The 21,903-nt window shown below is 42.8% G+C and overlaps 2 long non-coding RNA genes across 30 annotated transcripts in view; one reads left to right on the top strand and one right to left on the bottom strand.

The window, feature by feature from the left end:
- Positions 1-21,903, bottom strand: part of LOC123781986 (uncharacterized) — a 69,673-nt gene that overhangs the window by 46,804 nt on the left and 966 nt on the right. For 21 of the 26 annotated variants that reach the window (XR_015727788.1, XR_015727787.1, XR_015727778.1 and 18 more), the window contains exon 1: positions 3,430-3,511. This is a non-coding gene — a long non-coding RNA (uncharacterized LOC123781986). Of the gene's footprint in view, positions 1-3,429; positions 3,688-7,338; positions 7,595-21,903 lie in introns of those variants that run through there. The other 5 variants (XR_015727777.1, XR_015727782.1, XR_015727790.1 and 2 more) reach the window with 3 other exon arrangements.
- Positions 44-9,526, top strand: LOC123781987 (uncharacterized). 4 transcript variants are annotated; one of them, XR_006776877.2, is made up of 4 exons: positions 44-191; positions 4,458-4,736; positions 6,104-6,234; positions 9,011-9,526. It is a non-coding gene; the product is annotated as an uncharacterized LOC123781987 (long non-coding RNA). The 4 variants fall into 4 exon arrangements; XR_006776879.2 differs by lacking the exon at positions 44-191 and adding an exon at positions 2,749-2,954; XR_006776876.2 differs by lacking the exon at positions 44-191 and adding an exon at positions 3,706-4,336.

Below are 21,903 nucleotides of genomic sequence, written 5' to 3'. Positions count from 1 at the left end.
GGCTTAGTGCGTGACGGGGTGAGGCAGGACCCAGATCAAACGCGGCCTGTTGGTTTCAGTTTTATTTGAGGATGAACAGGAAGCCATTAACGTTTCAGGCAGAAAAATGATGTGAAGAATGACATTTTCTAAGACGGTTGTATGGAGATTAGATTGATAAGAACAAGAATGGAAGCAGGAAGACCACTTAGGTAAGCAGCCCAGCCCCAAGGCAAGACAGCGGGTGGTGCCCAGGGCGATGAACCAAAGGGGATGATATATGGCAAGGTCCTGTTCGGAAGGTGGAATTGACAGGAAGTGCTCATGGCTTAGATGGGGCGGGGAGGAAAAGCAAAGAGTTCAGAATGATTTCTCCTTCCTTTTGGCTTATTAACTGGATGGATGGTAGTGACATTTATCAAGAAGAGGAAAAGCAGAGGGAAAACAGGTTTGTGAGGGAAAATTAAGAATTCCCTTTTGGATATCTATTATTCACAAGCCTGCTAGACACACAAGTTGAAATGTCAAGCAGGCGGCGGGATGGGGTGTCTAGAACAAGAGGAAAGCAAGCGCGAAACTGTCTGCTGTAGCGCTGTCTCGTACGACAGGATTCCTCCTTCCCCGGGCACCACTCTTGGCCCTGAGAAGTTTCTAACTCAGTTAGCCCCCTTTGTGGGGTGACCCAGGTTTGCTACTTGGTGATGAGATATCCCCGAGTGGTTAAGAATCTGTTGGGCTCTTAGACCTCGGCGTCTGCGGTAGTCACCAGAATCAAGGAACACCCAAAGCTGTAACTGGGTACTTACAGGCGAAAAACCAGGCACCAAGTGTCAGGCACAAAGAACGTACATAAAGTCTTGGTGTATGAATGATTTCCTGTAATGTCTATTTTTTATAGGGGTTAGCAAATATAAGTCCAATTTTCCCTCAGATAAAACAAAAAGTTATTCATGGGTATGCTCGCTAGGGCTCTGCTTCTCAAACCTTAATTAATTGGAATGATTCTATGAATCATTGGGGGTCTTGTTCATAACAAGGCAAATTCTGGTTCCATCAGTAGGGGCAACGCGGGAGGTTCTGAATTTCTAACAAGCTCCCAGGTGTTGCCGAAGCGGTGGGCTCTCAAGTCACACGCTGATGAGTAACGGAGTACACTCGACCTCCCTCCTCCTGTTCATCGACTTTTCCTGAGATGGCCATGATTAAATGGGCAACACTTCCACAGCCAAGTGTGACCATGGGTGCCATTGTCTCCGATGGACTCTACAGCAATTATTTTTTATTTTATCATTTGACACCCAACGTTTATCACCGTACGTTGTTAGTTATCATTCCTTGTTGTCTTGTTTTCCAAACAAAACTAAAAGTGCATAGAGAGCAAGGACAAAGCTCTGTAATTTTTTTTTATTACTAGCCCCAAAACTCCATTTCCATACCTATACAAGGTAATGGCCCAAACAATACTTGTTGACTGATTAATAGATTTCCCCAGTAGGGATGGACGCATTAGCATTAGCTAGACTCATATAGAAATAGCAATATGGCATTTTCTGTGAAGCTTAAAATTGAAATCAGATAGATTTATAGTTATCCTTACATGTAATAAAGAGACAGAATGTGTATGTCTGTGTTAATAATCTGGGTTAATTGCGTAACAGGTTTCTTCTGAAAGTTGGATAATTGAATAAAGAAGTATTTCAGAGCACCTGGACCCTCTCACTGCTTCTCAATTACAAAAAGATTACATAAAACTGTACATCCATACTAAAAACAAATTAAACAATTATCATGAATATTATCCAAAATAATAAAGTAACAGTGAGCAGCTGCTTGAAGTGAATTATCAGGAACATTTTCATGATTATTCTTTAATTAATTGCTCCATAATCTGAAAGCTTCTCTGCCTCTCAGTATGCATGGCAGCATAATATTGTACTTCCTTCCCCAGAACTCACTAACAGCTGAACAGTTTGTTCGCTATACTATGGCAATGAAAAGAACATTTAGTTATGTGGGAAAACAATCTCTGTGTGGCTGCCACTTGGAATTCAGTATGAATTACAGACTGAAATTAATATGAAGACCATTGTCTGAATGACTGCCGTCTCTCTGGGGGCTGTCACTTCCCCTTCCTCATGCTCCCCGGGAACAGGGTGCCTGGCACCGCAGCCCCAGCAAGACTGCTCCAGAACGATGAGGATGGCCAGCTCTGCTCTCTGCCCAGCAGTATCTCAGAGATGCTGCTCCAAGGGGTGGCCCGGTCCCAGGAACAGCTGAGAGGAAGTAAAACCACAGCTGACTTTTCTTTTCATTTTTCAGAAGTGTCAATTACCCAGTCAGTCATTCTTTAATAAACACTTTCCAAGCATCTATTCTAGGTTAAGCACAGTGCTGGGCTCTAGATAGAGTTACAAGGACAGACGCTCCCTCTTTACGAGCTCGTAATCCACTGAAATGCAGCTCGGAGAGGGCGGGAGCTTCATCTGCCTTGCTCACGCTGTAGTCCCCAAATCCAAGAGAGTGCTTGGTTTGTAACAGGTCTTCAAAAAATACTTCTCAAGTGAATGGACAGATGAATGGATGGGTTTAGTGGGGAGCTGAGATACATAAATGACTACCTTCTGGTTAATAGGGGACTTTGCATCAAATTATACCAAAGCAACAATTTCTGGAGCCTTCACTAAGCCACGTGCCAGGTAGGGTCCTATCAATTCCGCACATGACCTGTGTTAATCCTTACAATCACCTCTGAGTAGCTGTGATCATCACACCGCCGCACGCGCGAGGAGCTGGCATGAAGAGTGGCCACTCGCGGTGCCCCAGCTCACACCGTTAGTGATAAAGAGAGAACTCAGATTTAGGTCTGCTGACTCTGGAACTCTTAACTGCTGCACTATCCTGCTCTCCCTCCCAACTCCAGACGGCCAAGCGCTTCCAAACTGCGGGTCCAAATTTAAACAGGAAAAAGGAAAAGTGTGAGTAACTTTCTGCCGTGGGAATGCTCAACGCGATAGCAAAAGCAATGTCTCTCCTCTCTTTCCCTCCGCGTTTGAGCTGAAGGAAGAAGCAGGGAGAAGCCCTGAGCTGACTCATCCCCTGGCTGGACGAGTCAAGATGACAGAGCTTGCCTCCAAGAGAATGCCAATGTTCATTAGCAGACAGAAGTCAGGTGCTATTCCTTCTTCAAGACAAGCTACCGCAGAAAACCTCACCTTCAGCAGTTTTCAGACAGAGAAGCTGCTATTGACAGCACGATTAGAGGGCGCGGGCAAAAAAGAGGTCAAGATTTTTTTAAAGTGACTTTTTTTTGGTGTACTGATTTCCAGATAATATTGCAGCATACAACAAATTCTATGTTACATGACAAAGGAAACCAGCATATGTGCCACGAATATTTGAAATCAGTCACAGACTTGCAAATTCTGAAGATTTCCTCTTCAGATTACTTACCCACCAGTGAAGCTGGGAGCTGATTGTCGAGGTGCGGGTGTGCTGTGGAGGGAAGGTGTGTGTGGACAGCAAAGTTGCGGACAGAGAACCCCCACAGTCCAGAGCTCTCAGGACGGCAGAGAGACAAAAACATAGAGAGGGGAATGACATCCAAAACAAATGTCCTCCCCCTTAAAATGTGCTGGGGGCTAACTACCAGACACTGTCAAATGCCTTTCCTCTATATTCACCAAAATTTTCAGGCATTTGCCACGTTCTGTTCCACTCCACAGCTTCCTGGCCTTTAGTGAAACATTAACCCTGAGGAGTGTGGGAGGAGGAGGGGTACTTAATAAAAGCAATTTAGAACAGTGCTTCTCAAGGTCAGCCTGGATCAGCAGCATCTGCTAGACCAGGGGTCTGCATTTTTTTCTTTTTTTCTGGAAAGGGCCAGAGAGTAAATATTGTAAGCTTTGTGGCCAAGAGGCAAAAGCGAGGATATTATGTGGGTACTTACATACCAAGAGAGGAAATCGACATTCCATAGTTTTATTGATGAAAATCAAACCATAAAGAGAATAACTTTTTTGTAATACAGATCTACTAATGAGAAGAATATAATTCTCTTTGTGGGGGGATATTTCCCTTCATTGGGGTTCAGAGCTAGCGTTCCCTATCACAGAATCAAAGATTCATCTGTAAGAACCATTGCCGGTTTGCTGATTTTACAAACACAGACTGCGGCACAGTGTTGGCCCTTGGACTAGTCCTCAGAAGTTGTTGAAAATGCAAATCATAAGGCTCGACTCCATACCTACTGAGTTAGAAAATCTGGGGGTGGGGCCGATTACCTGTGTCTTAACCAGCCCTCCAAGTAATGCTGATGCACTGGAACATTTGAGAACTACTTGGTTTAAACTACATGAAGGTCAGTTAGCCCCACCCACCTGATTGTTACCATGGTAACTGCCATTCCCCAGTCCTAGACTTCAGCCCTACCTTCCTACCGATATTATTTTAATGAGTTTGGGTGTATATTTTTATTTCAGAAAAACCTTCTGGGTCTTAGGCAACTCATTTAAGAAACATGGCACGCCCATGCCTGCTCTGAGATTTCTGAGCAGAGAAGCAGGACTCCTCCAGAAAGAGGCTCGAAGCCAGTGAGTAGAAACCACTTCTAACCAATGTGCCAGAAGACAAACCCTCAGCCACTTTGTTTTCCATAGAGATCCGTAATGGACGTTTTTCCATGACTTCCAATGACTTCACCTTTTTAACTGCTGCTTCAGAGCTAGCTTGGACCAGTGAGAAATAACAGGAGTTACAAGGTAGGTGCTGTTTCCTGATTGAATTGGTAGTCTTAGCGTTATAGTCATTTCACACAATCCTACATAATATCTTTGTAGCAAAGTCAGAGGGAAGAATTATAGACACCATCCCCTGGGTTAATTCTCACTCTGACTCGTCTTCTCTAATAAGCTGCCTCAGTTTCTCCCTGTGTACAATGGACTTGATCAAACCGCACTGTCAGGATTGTCTTGAAAATAAATGGGTTTGTGAAGGTCTCTGAAGTTGACAAATGTTGAGAATTATGGTCAGATGTTATTGTCCTAACAAACTGACAAGATGATGTTTACATTGACAAAGAGCACAGAGAACCTATTATTCATGTGGCATCTCTCCTGTGGCCAAACAGACCGCTTCACTGTCCATCTGGCACCTTTGAGGCATTGGGAAATTTCTGCTAGAAATTCAAATAGCTCTTTAGACCCATTGGACAGGATACCTCTGCAGACATTTTAAATAGGTTCCCTACTGGCCTGATCCCACCTCCATCCACTATCTGAAATCAGATCAGTGGAGTCACTTGCGGTTAGACATCAAAAGGAGAAGAGGAAGGCATATTGTCTCCTGAAAGGCTTTTGGTAAGTCTTCTAGAAGTAGCTACCAGATATTTCCCACTAATATCAGTTAATTGATCAAATTAGGTAGATGACTAGGAAGTCATAAAGAGCCAGACACAAGTGGACAAGAGGTGGGATTTTGAATTTCCTGTTTTAAAATGATGGAGGTGAAGCCAGGAAGCCTGTAGATGCTTGAGGGGAACCTGTGTTCTCCTACTTTTAAATGTTTGCCTGCGACAAGCCAGGAACTGAACTCTGAGGGAGCTCAGCACCTTGTTCCTTGTCAGGAATCCTACCTACTCAGGCTGAACTTCAGTTCAGTAGATGCGAAGGAAAGACACGTACACTCCACGATGCACCCAGCTGTGTTGGTGGATGGATTGAAGGCACATTTCAAAGAAGACAGAAATGAAGGAGGTGAGGGAGAGTTTAGAAAATGTATCCCTAGGCACATATGCAGCTCTGCATCTATTTTAAAAATCTAAGACCTAAGGGGACAATTTGTTTTAACTAGCACTGAAATGAAGACAGAAATAACAGGAGAAAACATTACCGACTAGAAGAAAGCAAACCTTGTAAAGAACTCCATAGAATCAAGAACAATATGTAATATTTTTTAAAAAATAAAGATTAAATGTATACAGAGGTGAATCCACAACAGTCTCAAAAACTTTTACCTTGATAGATGATACTGTCGATTGTTATTTCTAATCCCCACTCCATGATCTGCTCGGTACTTAGATTATTTGTACAGTGATGTATATTTCTCCCTTCTGTTCTTTGTTATGAAGCCAAGAACTTTAAAAGGCAGAGTACCTCAGTCTACTTCCATAAATAATCCAGGCTTTTAGATGTTAACCTGTTGAGGCCAGTCCCATCAGGTGCTAAGTGGTCCTGAGAACATCCTCGCCCTGAGCCTCAGGTAAGCAAAGTGGTGACTGGTGACCCAGAAGTCATGATCTTGTCTTATTTTGCTTCCTAACATGCTTTCAAGGAAGGAGAGAGGCACTGGTTAGAACTTAGTTCTAGAAAAATGCTTTTGCTAGAACTTATTCTTTTCTAGAAGTTCTAGGCACAGAATAAGTAAGCTTTGCCTCTTCCCCAGCTTCAGAATCCTAAAATGACTTTGGCTGAACTACAAAGTTCCACGTGCCTCTATTTCTTCTTCTTTTCTTTTCTTTCTTTTTTGGTGGGGGCTGGGGGGAGGAGAAAGGGTGGTTTTTATTTTGAAATAATTACAAATACACAGGAAGTTGCAAAGCAATGTATAGACAGCATGAATGCTTCTCCCATCTTCCCCCAGTGTTAACAACTGCATCTCACTATATCACGATATCAAAACCAGGAAACTAACACTGGTACAATGCACAGAGCTTACTCAAAGTTTAACAGTTCTATATACACTTGTGTGTGTGCGTGCGTGTGTGTGTGTGTGTATCTGTATGCAAGTTTATCCCATGTGTGGCTTCATGGAACCACCACCACCAGAAAGTTCCTTAGTGCAACTGCATTGTGGCCACACCCACCCCCTCTCCCACCATCTCTGACCCCTGGAAATCATGAATCTCTTCTCCATTTCTATAATTATGTCCATTTCATCATTTGAAAATGGGCTTGGCATCTCCTATCTTATCATTTGTTCAAGAATTCCTTCAAAAGGGCTGTTCTTATTAATATTTTCCTATTTACTGTAATTACAAAACGTATCCACGGTAACTTTGGAAATGATTGCAAAAAAATAAAAATACACGCAAAGAAAAGAAATGAAAAAAAGGATTATCTCTGGATTCCCATCACCCAAGAGATAAACGCCATGCCATTTTGACATGTTTTTCTACACTCTCCTTGATTCTGGGCTCCATAAAATGGGAAACTACCGTTCTCAGAAGTCAGGGCTTGTCTGGGGCAAGACTGATTTTGTAGGATTTCCTTTCCGTCTGGTATGAGTTAAGGAATATGCATTTGGATGCACGTCACCCCACCAATAATGGCTTAATCATATCAGGGGTTTTTGCTTCTCACTTACCAGAAATTGCCAGGGCGAGAACGGGGCATTGGCTCAGAGATGCATGAGGGACTCGGGCCTTTCTTTGTGCTCTACGACCCTGAGCAAGTTGGATATCATCCCTAGGCTTGTAGGTGCCCTTGCATCAATAACATTAAAAGTTTTCTCATGAACCATCCTTTGTAGACTTCTGCTTCAATCATGTAGGCCAGAACTGGGTCATACAGCCGCTCCAAGCTGCAAAGCAGGTTGTGAGGCCTATCTGTTTTCCTGGCCCCTAGAGAAAACAGCAAGGAGAGGGAGGTCAGCGACAACTTTTAGGTAGCCAAACAGCAGTATCTGTCACATATTATCAAATTCCAAAATCATTTGTATTTGAACTTTAAGAACATGGTTACGTGGGCTTAGAAAAATTCTGGTCTGCTGTTTTCACTTACTATATCATGAATATTTCATATCAAAATCTGACGCAGTTACTAGACCCCAGGGATCAGCAAACTATGCCATTGCAGGGTAAAGCCATCCCACTCACTGCCTGGTTTTGCAAATAAAGTCTCACTGAAGGACAGCCGCACTCATTTGTTTCCATACTTGGCTGCTTTGGAACGTGAAGGGCAAGCCTCAGGACTCTTGCAGAGACCACGTGGCTGGCAAGGTCTCAAATAGTTACTATCTGGCCCCAGACAGAAAAAGTTTGCTGACCCTAACTCTACGGCATCTTTAATGGGTGCTGATTTCCAATACAGTGGAGGAAGAACCCTTGAATTATCAAACCAATTCTCTACTTTTCAATACTGACATTGTTCTAGTTTCCACCATTACAAAGAAAACAGTGATGAACACTCATGCGCAAAATTTTGCAGATATCTCTCTTTTTTTAAAGATTTTATTTGTCAGAGAGAGAGAGAGCACACAAGCAGGGGGGAGGAGCAGAGGGAGAAGCAGGCTCCCAACTGAGCAGGAAGCCCGATATGGGACTTGATCCCAGGACCCTGGGTTGATGACCTGAGCCAAAGGCAGATGCTTAACCGACTGAGCCCCCCAGGTGTCCCTAAATATTGCTATTTATAGGAAGACAGAAAGTACAGCATAGTAGTTAACGGCATATTCTCTGAGGCTTGACTGCTGTGTTCAAATCCTGGCCTTAGCAATCATAAGCTCCGTGACCTTGAGTAAATGACTTAACCTTTACGAATTTCAGTTTTCTCAACCGCAAAACCTACCTCAGAACTGTTGAGAGGATTATATGAGTTACTACCTGCATGGTGCTCGGAAAAATGCCTGGCCTATACTAAGCGCTACATTTATTGCTATTGTTGTTGATGTCAATTTTTTGTCATCATCATTAGTAGTAGGTTAAATCCCTAATGGTGGAATTGCTCAAACAGTGGGCAGATTTTAAAACTTGCATTACATTGCAAATATGTTTTCTTATTTCTGAGCAACAGCGAATATTATGTTTTAGAAGAGGGTGTTTTGGTGTTTTTTGTTTTGTTTTGTTTTGTTTTTGCCATATCGAGAGGTGAATAATTGTATCAAAATGCAATTATTGTTCTTAAGTTGGTTATTTTTTCATTATTGGTGAAATTCATCTATTTTTGCCTATTTGCCATTTGGATTTCTTATCTTATGAATTACCTTGTTTTTTTCCCTTTAACCATTATTCCTAACTAAATTCTTTTTTTCTTTTTAGGTATCGGAAACATTTTTATATATTAAGGATATTAACTCTTTGGTGCCTACTTTGAAAAATTATTCCTTGTTTTGTCTTTGTTTTTTAATTTTCATTTTGATATTCATTAACTAAAATATTAAATTTTATGGAGTGCAACCTATCAATCTTTTTCCTTCTGATTTTGGTCTTTGATTCCTGATTGGAAAGATTCTTACTATCCTGGGATCCAATATATATTCACTCACATTTTTAAAATTTTTTAACAGTCTAATTTTTTCACTTTTAAATCTTTAATCCACCTGGAATTCATTCTGGAATGTAGTGAAAAGCAGGAACCTAACTTTTTTTTTTTAATGAATAACGAACTTCACAGGATTTGTTAAAAATCTTGACCTGCTGACAAGAAGTGTCACCGGGGACATATGTTAGATCTCTTTAATGATTTACCCATCTATGTGCATGTATATATTTAATTTATCTATTCTAATTGTTAGAATTTTAATAATTTACTCTAATTATTATAGCTTTATAATACATTAGTTTCTGCATAACTATTTTTTCTTTACCAATTTTTTTAACTTTTTATTTTTACATAGTTATAGATTTGTAAGTTGCAAAGGCAGTACAGAGAGGTTCCACGTACCTTTCACCCAATGTTTCCCAGCGGTTACATCTTACATGACTATGGTACAAGATCAAAACCAGGAAATTGACATTGGTGCAATGTGTGTATGTAATTCGGTGCCATTTTATCACATGTGTAGACGTCTATAACCACCATGGATGTGCAGATTCCTGTAATTGACCGCTGCTATCAAGTTGAAAAACTATGTTATCACCACAAGCACTCCTTGTTCTACTACTTTATGGTTACCCCCAGCTCCCTCCTTCCCAACCGGGCTGACCCCTGACCAACATCTCCAGTTTCTGAAAACCAGTCATCTGTTCTCCATTGCTATAATTTTGGCATTTAGAGAATGTTATACAACTAGAATTATACAAAATGAAACCTTTGACACTGGCTTTTGTCACTCAGCCCAAGGCACTTGAGAGTCATTCAAGTTGTTGCATCTATCAATAGTTTGTTCTTTTTTTATTGTTGAGTTGGCTTCCATGATAGGGAGGCAACACAGGTTAACTATTCACTTATTGACGGACATTTGGTTGTTTCCAAGTTTTGGCCATTACATGTAAAGCTGCTATGAACAATTGTGTACAGGATTTTGTGTTAATGTAAGTTTTCAGTTCTTCAGGATAAATGCCCAGACATGTGAATGCTAGGTCATATAACAAGGGTATGTTAATTTTTCTTCAAAGCAGCTAAATTACTCTGAGTGATTATACCATTTGCATACCCAGCTGCAATGCATGAGAGACCCTGTTTCTCCTCAACGTCGTAGGCATTTGGTATTATGACTATTTTTTTTTAATTTCAGCTCTTTTAGGGAAAATGTAGTGGAAGCTCATCACAATCTTAATTTGCATTTTCCTAATGGCTAATGATGTTGAACATCTTTTTACAGGCTTATTTGTCATCCATACATACTCTTTAGTGAAATGTCTGTTCATGCCTATTGCCCATTTTCTGATTGGATTGTTTGGGTTTTTTTAAACTGTTGAGAATGAAGTTTCTTTATGTACCATAGACATGAGTCTTTTGTCAGGACATGTGATTTACAAATATTTTCTTCCAGCCTGTAGCTTATCTTTTTATCCTCTCAATGAGTCAGTTTTCCACAGAGAAAAAAAAAAAAAAAAAAAAAAACACCCAAAAACCCCATTAATTTTGACAAGGTCAAGTTTATTGACTTTTTCTCGTATGGATTGTGCAGTGCATGTTTTCCCCTAAACATTTTATAATTTTACATTTTACTTTAAAGTCTAATATATTTTAGGTTACATCTACTGAAGGTGTGAAGTTCTGATCCAGATTCATTTGTTTATTCTCAACATAAACACATAAATTTTTCATTTATTCTATTACTGTTATTATTCCTGTTTTGTATACCCTTTAATCCAGAAATTCCCCTTCTAAGACTTTTCCCAAGAAAAATAATTTTTGTCTTGTCACCACTTTTTGGTCAGAAGTGCTTTGGCTCCTCATACCTCCCTATTCTTACATAAATACTTTAGAGTGTTCTATTTTGCTTTATGGAGATGTAATTTACATAACATATAATTCATCCCTTTTTGGTGTACTATTTATTCAGTGGTTTTTATAGTATATTTACAGAGTTGTACAATCATAACCACAGTCTCATTTTAGAACATTTTTATCACCGCAGAAAGAAAGCATGTACCCTTTTCTGATCACTCCTCAATCCCACCCCAGCCCCAGACAACCACAGTTCTACTTTCTGTTTCTGTAGATTTATGTTCTCTAGACTTCGCATACAGATGGAGTGATAGATTCAGATATGTGATTTCTTGCACCTGGTTTCTTTCACTGAGTGTAATGTTTTCGAGTTTGTCCCCATTGTAGCATGTCATCTCTTCATTCCTTTTTTTTTTTAAAGATTCATTTATATATTTGGGGGGAGGGGCAGAGGCAGAGAGAGAGAGAGAGAGAGAGAATATCAAGCAGACTCCCCGCTGAACATAGAGCCCGAGGGGGGCTCCATCTCAGGACCCTGAGATCATGACCTAAGCAGAAACCAAAAGTTGGATGCTTAACTGACTGAGCCACTCAGGGGTCCCTCTTCCTTCCTTTTTACTGCTTAGTAGTATTTCCTTGTGTGGATGCACATTTTGGTTATCCATTCACAAGCTGATGGGCACGGAGTTGTTGCCACTTTTTATCCATTATGAGTAATGCTGCTATAAATGTGCGTGTACAAGTTTTAGGTGGAAATATATTTTCCTGTCTCTTGGGTAAATCTCTAGAACAACGTTCATATGGTAAAAAGCAAAGCCCAGATTTTTATTGGAGTTGTATTAAGAGAAGGAAAGAATTGGCATCTTTGCAATACAAATCTTTGTCATTACATCCAGAAAAATAGTGTTACTGCATTTATTCGAATGTTAGAACCTCCTTCCAATTCTTCCACTTGTACAGGCTCCTTGATTAATGGGATGCTGTCTGATATTTCTAATTAATTTTCGTCTACCCTCCTGTTGTCCACAAACCCGTTCACTGTCTTGTACAGGGAAGGCGCACGACAGGTACTTGCCAGTCACTTTCTTTGGTGCCCGGGATGCAGCAGCAAACAAGATCAAGCAGCTGCTCTCACTGAGCTTACTTTCTAGACAAATGAAGGGACAATTTGCCTGAAATCTTAAAATAGCTGATGGAATGGTAGTGTGGGTTACCATAATTAGTGAGCAAGACTGGGAAGCGGGGGAGTTAGTGTTCCAGGCAGAGGCCTCCGGGCCATCTTTCCCGTCCAGAAGGCCAATGACCTACAGTGTTTAGACTCACCTGCGCCTGAGATTTCCTCCTGAACTGTCAGGGCTACAGTTCTGGGAGAAGGTCCCCGATGAAGAATGGACCAGTGCCGCCTTGCTGGTTGTAGGGCAGGAGGGGAGGATGGGTGAGCCACACTCTTAGAAATAAAATAACCTGCGACAAAGCTGATGGGACTTCCATTTACGATCTCATCAGTTTGTAGGATGCTGGAATCCCTGTAAACTCCTCGGGTGTATTATTTATATCATGCTGGCTTTTGGTCCATGCGACGGACAGCAGAACTCTAAAAAATGCTGGTGCGTTTGTTTGGCGGGAGTGAGAAAGGTGATAGTCGGGAAGAAACATCCTCCTTTGAGCTTGAGTTTGGGGACAGCAACATCCTGAGGAGGAGAGAAGAGGGATGGCAGTGGCTACTTATAGAAGAAGGCAGATGGCATCCCTGAGCCCTGCCGCGCTGATGGCAAGGAAAGCCCAGAGAGGCTGTACAGATGAGGAAGGGCTCCAGCAAAGGAAGAAGAAGAGCTTCCCTCCAGAGGCACAAGGCTCACGATCCTTCTGCCTGAAAATCCTAGCAGAGTGGGGGTGGAAGAAGGACCGACCTGGAAAACCGCCGAGAGGATTTTGCAAACAGCTAGTCCATCAACGTTAACCTCGTGCAGAGATGCTGTGATGAGAAAGTGTTCAATAATCTACAGAATCAACACCTGCCATACAACACCTGAGAAGGAGATGCACAGGAGTGTTTGAATGCAACCCGAGCTTATTACCTGATTGACATAGAGAAATATTTCATGACACGTTTCTTCAAAAACGGACTCGAAGTGGGTTGAACTCTTGCTCTCTCTTAAAACAATATAGGTCTCTAGGTACTTGTCCCTCTGAGAATAGTAAGGTTCTGAATACAAATAACCAGAGGAGAAATTCCCCTGGCAATCCGGAACCTTCTGTGAGTTCACTAATGATCAGGAGAAGGGAGTAAACAGTACCCTAACTAGTGGTGAGACAAACCAAGGAAGCCTTCTAGACACCCATAAGGATAGGGACCAACAGCAAAAGATTTGCTTGGATAAAGAAAATGTGCTAGGGGGAAAAATATGAGGTTCAGCTGGGGAAAAGTGCCAACTAATTCCTCTGGGGTATTGTCCAGAGCAACAAGGTACTTAATGAGCTAGGGAAACCTGAAAAGCAGCTTTGCAGAAAGAGGCCAGAACAGAGAGATAATAAGAAAGCAGGTAGGTATTTGCTGCGTGATCCTGAAGGTCAATATGTTAAGTGGCAAAAGCAAAGAAAAACCAAAAGCCAGAAAACAAACAAAACCCCCCCAAAAACCCCCAAACCGCCAAAGACAAAGATCCTAAGTTATCTAACCATCACGATAGCTAAGACCATCTTTTCGAAAGTAAGTTCTTGAAGAATACTGGCGTTCAATAACTAAGTCGAGTCGTCCCCTGGCTCAAGTAGATGACTGTGTTCTTTTCCAGTATTTAGGATGTGATCACACAACAGTTCCTACTTTTGAGGTTTTCTTCCATAAGTATTCCTTAAAATATTTGCTGCTCGTTATATTTCTATGTGGAAATCTATGTTAGATGATTTGTGATTCAATCTGAAATCAGGCATTTATTTTAAGTTCAGTATCTCAAAATGTTCCCAAGAAGAGCTCCGAGATTTGCAAGTATCCCACCTCCTGAAGAATGAGAATCACTAATCCGAGTGAGGGCCAAATCCAGAGCCTTATAAAGCCAAACTCAATAGTTTCTCTATGTTTGGGGACATTGGAGTGTTTACTGTGTTTCGTACACACTGATGTTTCTGGGTTACACGGAGAAGTAGAAAGTGCAGTGGCCTACTGACATTACATAAAGGCCCTGTCTTCAGTTTCCACGGCTTTAAGCAAGAGTATGAGGGATTGGAAGACAGGAAGGAATCTTTACAAGCCATCTAGTACTTTCTTCACATCACATCATTCAATACCAACTATTCAACATTATGCATCATTTAAATAGTGCATTAATATGTATTGTGTCCAAGAGGTTATGCAATATGCCCTGGAGATTTTTATGGCTGCAAAAGCAAAAGGGAATCAAATTATCTAGTTGACTTTCTACATCCTTTGTATAAATAGGACATTTTCAGTCTCCTCCTCACCTTGTGAGGCAAAGCATCGCCCAGGAAAAGGGTATGAAAATGACTGTTTTGAGGTAGTTTAGAAACCATCTTGCTCAGAGTGGGAAGACTACAGGGACTTTTGATGTCTCTACATGCCCGTGGAGACGGGCCCAGATAATCAGAGAGCTGGTTCCACTGATGAAGTCCTGGAGCCTTTTAACTTCCTGCGACCGAGAAGCAGGACCCCTGAGCCCTCCCCCACCAGTGCCCCTCGCAGGCGCCGTCTGCTTTAGCGGACCCTCCTGCAGAAATCCCTCCACTGCTTACAGAGGGGACTGGCAGATAGTCTCTGAGGTCTAAGACTTCTAAAGCAAGCCATTAAATATATGTTCTAATGCACAAGCTTTTTCAGTGATGGCTGCAAATTGCCATCTCTTCTAACTCCCCTCCCTTGGGTCGCAGATTCTCAGTCTTGATCATAATATATTTATCTCTGTAAATGGGGGAAACATCGTTTCCTGGGGCAGGGGGGAGAAAATAGAGCTGTAACACTGATTGATATCAAACTTTTCTATCATTTCATTAATATTAATGTCATCAAAGCCAAAAGTTTTAAGTGATTGGGGGGAATTTGAAGGAAATGTATGACACATCTTCTTTGCTTTTGTGAGATGAATACATTAAGCTCTTAAAATTCGCTGTAAGTACTCAGAACACCACAAACCTTTGTAGCCAAACCCTGATCTTTGGAGGAAGTGGCTTTAGAGAATAATGAAAACTGGATATATTCTGAAATATTACCTTTGCTTTTTCTACATATCGTTTTCCAAAATACCATACCAATATTTTACCTCTATAAAAAGCCGTGTAATCACTTTACCTCGCCAGTCAAGAAGTGATGTTGGTATCTTTCTTGACAGAAAAAATATTTCTGATTTTTTTCTGAGGCAATGATCCTTCAATCTTCTTCAGTATAAGGAAGCCAGCTTAGATTGTTATCAGTTAGATTTTACAGAAATTCGGAACTAAATTTAGTGTAAAAACTGTGGTGTGACTTTCATTCTTCAGAAAGAAAACTTATATCAACGTTACTTTGAGCCCCTTTTAATCACTTAACATATCTTTTGTGGCCTCCCTGGGTCAGAAGAGTTTCATTGGGTACAAATATGCCATCAGTGCTGATTTATTGGTTTTATGTATTAGACACATATATGCTTTGTGATGGTAATTTGGACGGTTCCATTTTCTATTTTTGCTATGACTCTTTATACCTTCAAAGAATAAAAATGCACTGTAGATGTTACTATGGGGTCATGTGAAAGGTGTGGGTAATAAAAGAATAATTGGGTGGCACCCTCTTCAAATCTGAAATTTAATTCTCCATGTGGCCCTTTGACTTCTGATGAGCTCGAGCCCCAAACATAGAGATTCCATGCTCACTAACTCAGCGGTGGGGACGCCAAGACACTGTGGAGCTCAGGGAGGCCCACCGCCTGAATTCCTAATAGTGGCACAAACTGGGGGACTCGCATGATGGTCACAGCGGCACGGCTGGGGGACTAAGGCAACCCGAGCTGACTTCAAAACACAATTACCCTAGGGGTACTGAAGCTCCGAAGGTCAGGGGTGACGGAGCAGAGGCCAGAAAGCTACTGCTGCCTGCCTGGGACTCAGGTGGAATCACAAAGCAGTTTGAGGAACATCTCCCTGTCTTTGGCATCTGACCCGAACTTCGTAAGCAGCTTTTACCCTCAGCTGCATCTCCAGGACTCAACACATGATGGCACGCTATCACGATTCACCATCACCGTCATGGACAACACAACCACTAACGTCTGAATACTGCTGTGCAGGCCTCGCTGCCTGTACCCCAAGAAACCCCCATGTTGGCGGCTCCAGAATGCCCTACGGCACGTGCTTAGGGACGGTGATACGGTGTGATGGGGAACACTGACATAGCAAGTACTCAGTTTTTGCTCCTGCATGTTCCTTTAGGGGGACTTTTTGGGGTGGCAGAGGCAATGGGGGACCAGGGCAGCTCTTCCCCACAACTCTCCTCCAGATTACCACAGAGGATCTCATTTCTTCCTCACAACTACCTTGAAAGGGAAGAGTTATACATCACCCTTTATAGACAACACAACTACATCCAGATGCTTATGTAATTTGCTCAGTATCACGTGGCTAGAAGGGGCCAAGGTACTGGAGTAAAAGTGGTCTTAATCCAGGGGCGCCTGGGTGGCACAGCGGTTAAGCGTCTGCCTTCGGCTCAGGGTGTGATCCCAGCGTTATGGGATCGAGCCCCACATCAGGCTCTTCTGCTATGAGCCTGCTTCTTCCTCTCCCACTCCCCCTGCTTGTGTTCCCTCTCTCGCTGGCTGTCTCTATCCCGTTGAATAAATAAATAAAATCTTAAAAAAAAAAAAAAAGTAGTCTTAATCCAAAGGGTAATCCGAGAACGGAGTAACTGGAACTTTTAGAAAGCTGGGTTCAGGACTCAAATCCACCAAACTGGTTTTTTCGATACAGGTATAAACCTGCAAACTGACCAGGTTTTAACTTGCCTCTTCTTTTTGAGCTAAAAACCAGGCTGGCTGCCTTGTAAGAAATGCGTATTTGGCCACAGATGTTATACCCCTCTGGATTCATTACTGAAACTAACAGGTAAAAGCAGAATTCTCTCTGGGTCACATGTGCATGCACACCTGCATGCAAAGATGGGCATCAGGTAAATTCGGACCCCTCATCCCTAAGGTGGGAGGTGTGGACCAGTGCAGGGCTTCTCAAAGTTTGCTGTGCACACCGATCACCTGGGCGTCTGGGTAAAATGCAGATTCTGATTCAGCAGGTTTGGGATGGAGCCCCAGATGTTGCATTTCTAGCAAGCTTCCAGGTGATGCTGATGCTGCTGGTCCACGACCACACTGCGGAGCAAGCGCCCAGAGTACCTGAGGGCTCCTTCCTGTTGAAGCATCTTCGCAGCTCTGCGATGGCATTCTCGGGCCCTGCTCCCAGAGAGGTCGTGTCCATGACTGCTCACCTGCCCAACTCCATGCCTTCTCTCCACATAGCCACTTAATCCAAATTTCTTTCAGGTCCAAGGTGGGATCCATATCCATGAAGTATTCCTTAACTCGTTTTGTTTTTTTTTTTCTCCCCAGTGATCATTTTCTTCTAAAGTCCTCTAGCATCAGAGACTTACTCTCTTGCCTGGCGTTGCTCACTGGTGATTTTTGGATGAAATGTAACTGAATTATAGACTAGGAAGGCCACGTCCCTTACTTTCAAACGGTCAGATTTTTTTCACCCTCCCGTCCTCAGTGCACATGTCATTCCATGGTGGCCTTCCCTGAATATCCAGTCTAAACGACTCTTTCAGCTCTCTGTAACCAGTCGCAGCACCCGCTTCTATTTTCTTTGTAACACTCACCAAGTTTTGAAATCGTCTCCCTTGCTTGTTCACTTGCTCATTTTCTGCCCACCGCCCTCTAAGAGAGAGGGGCTTTGCTCACACTGTTCCCCACTCTCTCCCCTGTGCCTAGAATGGTAACTAGCCATAGCAGGTGCTCAAGAAATACCTGCTAAGTGAATAAACACAGGAATCCAAGAGCTGGGCACACAAGAGGTGCTTCAGAAAATGCTTTGTGGGTCAATCAGAGACCTGTCACCCGAGCACTGATCTTGGACTGTAACGTTTCTTCATTTTTGAAAACCACTTCCTTGTCTGTGTTTCTTCTTTCCTGCTGGGTACTTGCAGCAGCTCACATCACAATTAATTCTGAAAGGAGAGCAGACATGTGAGCTCCCATTAGTTCTCAGTAGGACAAGTCCGTCTCTCCACAGTGCTTGTGGGTGATAAGAAATAACAGGAACAACCTGAGAGTGGACATTTAGGATCCTTTGGGGAACGTAGGGCAAATTCAGCCGTCGGCTGTCCTCGGCCCTTCCATGGATGGAGCCCCGTCTGCCAAGCCCTTTCCTGGCTCGGCTTTGATCTGCTCTCAGTCCCGCCAACACACCCCAGTTTCTCATCCGAGACCTCAATTATTTTATAAGACACACACTCTAGCTTTGATAGTGTACCTGGGAAATGGTAGGAAATGCAGGCTGTAGGGGAAAATGGAATGGACAAAAATGAACCCACTTGTTAGAGAAAACAACCCGAGTTGGTCTCCAATCGAGAGCCTGGTGATTTGTAATGTTAAGAATGATCGAGGCTGAAGGCAGATTGCAGGCTACTCTTGCCACATGCCATCTACCCGGGATAGAGGGAGAGTCCTCCATCCGATGGGTTCTAAGAAATGCTCTGTAAACTTTTCATCATTTCCTTTCCTCTGTAGTGAAAGCCTTTGGGCTTGAACTCTTTGACACCTTTCAGAAACACAAGAAACGGGTTTGATCGTGACCTTGACGCTAGCGTGAGTTAACCCTGTTTCGAAACCGAAGTTCTTGGAAGTGCTGCTGAGTGCTGTGTCTCAGAGGTTCCCCTGTGGGTATCGAGGGAGTGGAGGCACGGCAAGTGCCCGTCCCTCCAGCAGGATGGGGATCCATGGGCAAGGGCTAGAAACAGGAACCATGGAACCTTCAACTGTGAGAAAACCCAAGGCCAAGCCTGCCTGGCTGTGGAAATGCTGTCCTTGCACTTCCAAGTGCTTCTGCTCCATCCACACTCTGCTCAATGTTTTTCTGCCTCTCCTGTTCCAGAAGAAATCTAATGAGGCTATAACGTATGGTTGCAGTTCACATTTTCTTTCAGGCTCTTTCATCCTTTACATGTGCCATGAAGCCATCTGTGAGGCTACTAAGGGATGTTGTGTTGGAGTTGCAGATAAAAGCCCAGTTAAATCTGAATTTCAGATCTACAACAAATTGTCTTTAGGTTTATGTCCCATGCAATATTTTTATTTGCGAAATCTATTGCCTAGTTTGTGGCTGTTTTTGGTCATGCTTTTTCCTGTCCTGTTGCTTCTTCCTAGCAGGGTGGAAGCTTGAGGAAAGAGGAGGAATTTTATGTCCTGTGTTCAACCTTGGGATAACAGGTTCCTTCTTCTGTTGTCGAGATGCCAGAAAATGGCTTGAGAGTCCTTTCTGTGATAGCCTCAAACCTTCAGGCTGAAGAATGTTCTCTTGGTTGTGTTTTCACAGACTTCGAATTTGACTGTAGACTGACAGGAGTTTGATAGCTGGATTCTCCAGCAAGGTGAAATTAAAGGGCCCCGGCTAGCCACACAGTGAGGAAACCAGCAATGGAGAGAGCGTTTTCATCCTCCTGGACAGCGGGCTTTGGTGAGTGGCACTGGGCCTCTGCCACACGGACAGGAAACATAGTTCCATCACAGAAGCTGATTCCAAAACCCCATTCCAGGGAGATTAAATGAAGATACAGTCCCAAGTAGGTCCTGGGGAATAGGAATAGAATGGGAGAGTGAGGAAAACAAGCTGGGAGAGGACCTCGGGACTAACAAGGTTGAAAGCTAAACTTAGTGAGTGTTTACCACGGTCTAGGCATTAATTTGCAGGAACTTTATTTGTTTATTCTCCCAAGAATGCCATGAGGTAGGGATTAGTGTCATTGCCCCATTACAGCTGAGGAAACTGAGGCAGGCAAGATTAAGTCATTTACTTACTTAAATGAAGTAGTTAGTTAGTGGAGGATACAAAGTTGTTCCAGAACCCACTAAACTAAACTACCTCTGTTTCCGTGGCCCAAGCAAACTGTGACAGTGGCACTTGCGGAGAGGTTGGCGTTGAGCTTGGCGTTGAGCTGTTGAGATAAGCCAACCCTTTCCCCCTGCAGGCTTCTGGAGACTGAGAGGGGCCTGGGTGGACCCATGGCTGACCACCGGCTGCCCCTGGGCAGCACTGGGAGCCCGGGCCAGGGAGCCAGGCCAGGTTGATGAAATGATCAGGGGAAGCAAAGGGGTTGTGAATAAATTATGAAACTGAAAAAAATTACATAAGGATTGTTTTTAAGAAAGAGCAAATGAAAGGTTTCAGGTCACAGTTTAATCCAACTAAATGAAGCTCATCTTTTTCCTCTTCTTTTTTTTCCCCAAGGCTTTCATTGCTCTCTGCTACAACATGTTCCACATGCTGTCCTGAGCTCCGAGTTGAGACACTGAAATGAGCGATCACGATTAGGTAGTCTTAGCCTTTTAGTCCTTAGCAGGGTGCCAGGGGGTATCCCACAATCCCAGAAATCATCCCAACTGAAGTGGCTGATGAAATCAGAAGGAAAATAACTCCAGGGGGGCCAAATACAATAGTAACTCAGAAACCCCTAGGAATGTATGTTGATACTATATTATTACAGAGAGGATAAAGGACTCCGCTGGAAGCAGATGGGATCTGTCTGATTTCCTCTGATACCCTGAGCTAAAAACAAAGAAAATTACTGAAAGTGGTAACACTCAGGTTAAATAGAACAGTTCAGAGTTCCAAAGAGCTCAGTTTGGAAGGAAGCCTCTAAGTAATAAACCATAAATCTTATTGTAGTCGTCAACATAAAAAAAAAAAAAAAACTAGCTATGTCCAAGGCCTGTTTGTCTAGAAAAGGATTCTTTTCTTCTGCAGATCCCTCAAGTGAGTTTAAATGTGCAAACGATAACTATAATTTATGCAGAAATTGGAAACTGTTAATGACTTAATCCCTCTAAAATCCTAATGAAGTTCTGCGATATTATTCTCTTTATACAGATCAGCAAACAGGCCCACAAAGGAGACGAGGTGCCACCCATGGCCCCTGGCAGCCAGCTGGGTAATGAGATGAGATCTCAGATCTGTTCTCTGTACAAAACCCCAGATTACTGAAATTCAAGAAATCTTGAAGCTTGGAGCCAAAAACTCTTTACAGATGACAACTAGACCTAGTTGTTTCTCCTTTGCAGTGATTTCTCTAAAAGGAAACAATCCAATGTGGAATTTAAAACTTTCCCTTTATATGGCTTGTTTTCTAGCATTCATAATCTGAGCAGGAATAGAGAGGTGGGAAGAGGTGGATTCCAAACACCCGGATCATCATGCAGATTCACTATTTGCTTGAAAAGGGTGACAGGGGTCACCTTGCAAACAGGCAGGTGCAGGGTTTCCTTTTAGGAAACATTTCTCCTTCATCCCCTCCCCCCTCCCCACCATCTCCCTCCGGCCCACATTTATATCACTGCATCTGTAAATGTTTGTGTCCTCATTGTTCTTTTTGAAAAGTGTATGCTTGAGCTTAAAACCCAAGTGAAGGATGTGTGTGTTACAGAGGGACAATCTTGTAACTGGAACTGTGGCCAGCAAAGCCCTCCTGTGTGGGTTCTGTGGATCCTTAAACAGCAAAACTCAGCACAGACAACACCCACTCCACACCACCACCATAGGATTTCTGTCTGCACCCCAAAGTTCAGACAGC

The sequence above is a fragment of the Ursus americanus genome, chromosome 19 (genome assembly GCF_024610735.1).
Source record: "Ursus americanus isolate L20-20 chromosome 19, mUrsAme1.1.p, whole genome shotgun sequence".
Taxonomy (NCBI): domain Eukaryota; kingdom Metazoa; phylum Chordata; class Mammalia; order Carnivora; family Ursidae; genus Ursus; species Ursus americanus.
The sequence above is the reverse complement of the archived record's forward strand: the minus strand, read 5'-3'. Positions and strand labels throughout refer to the sequence as shown.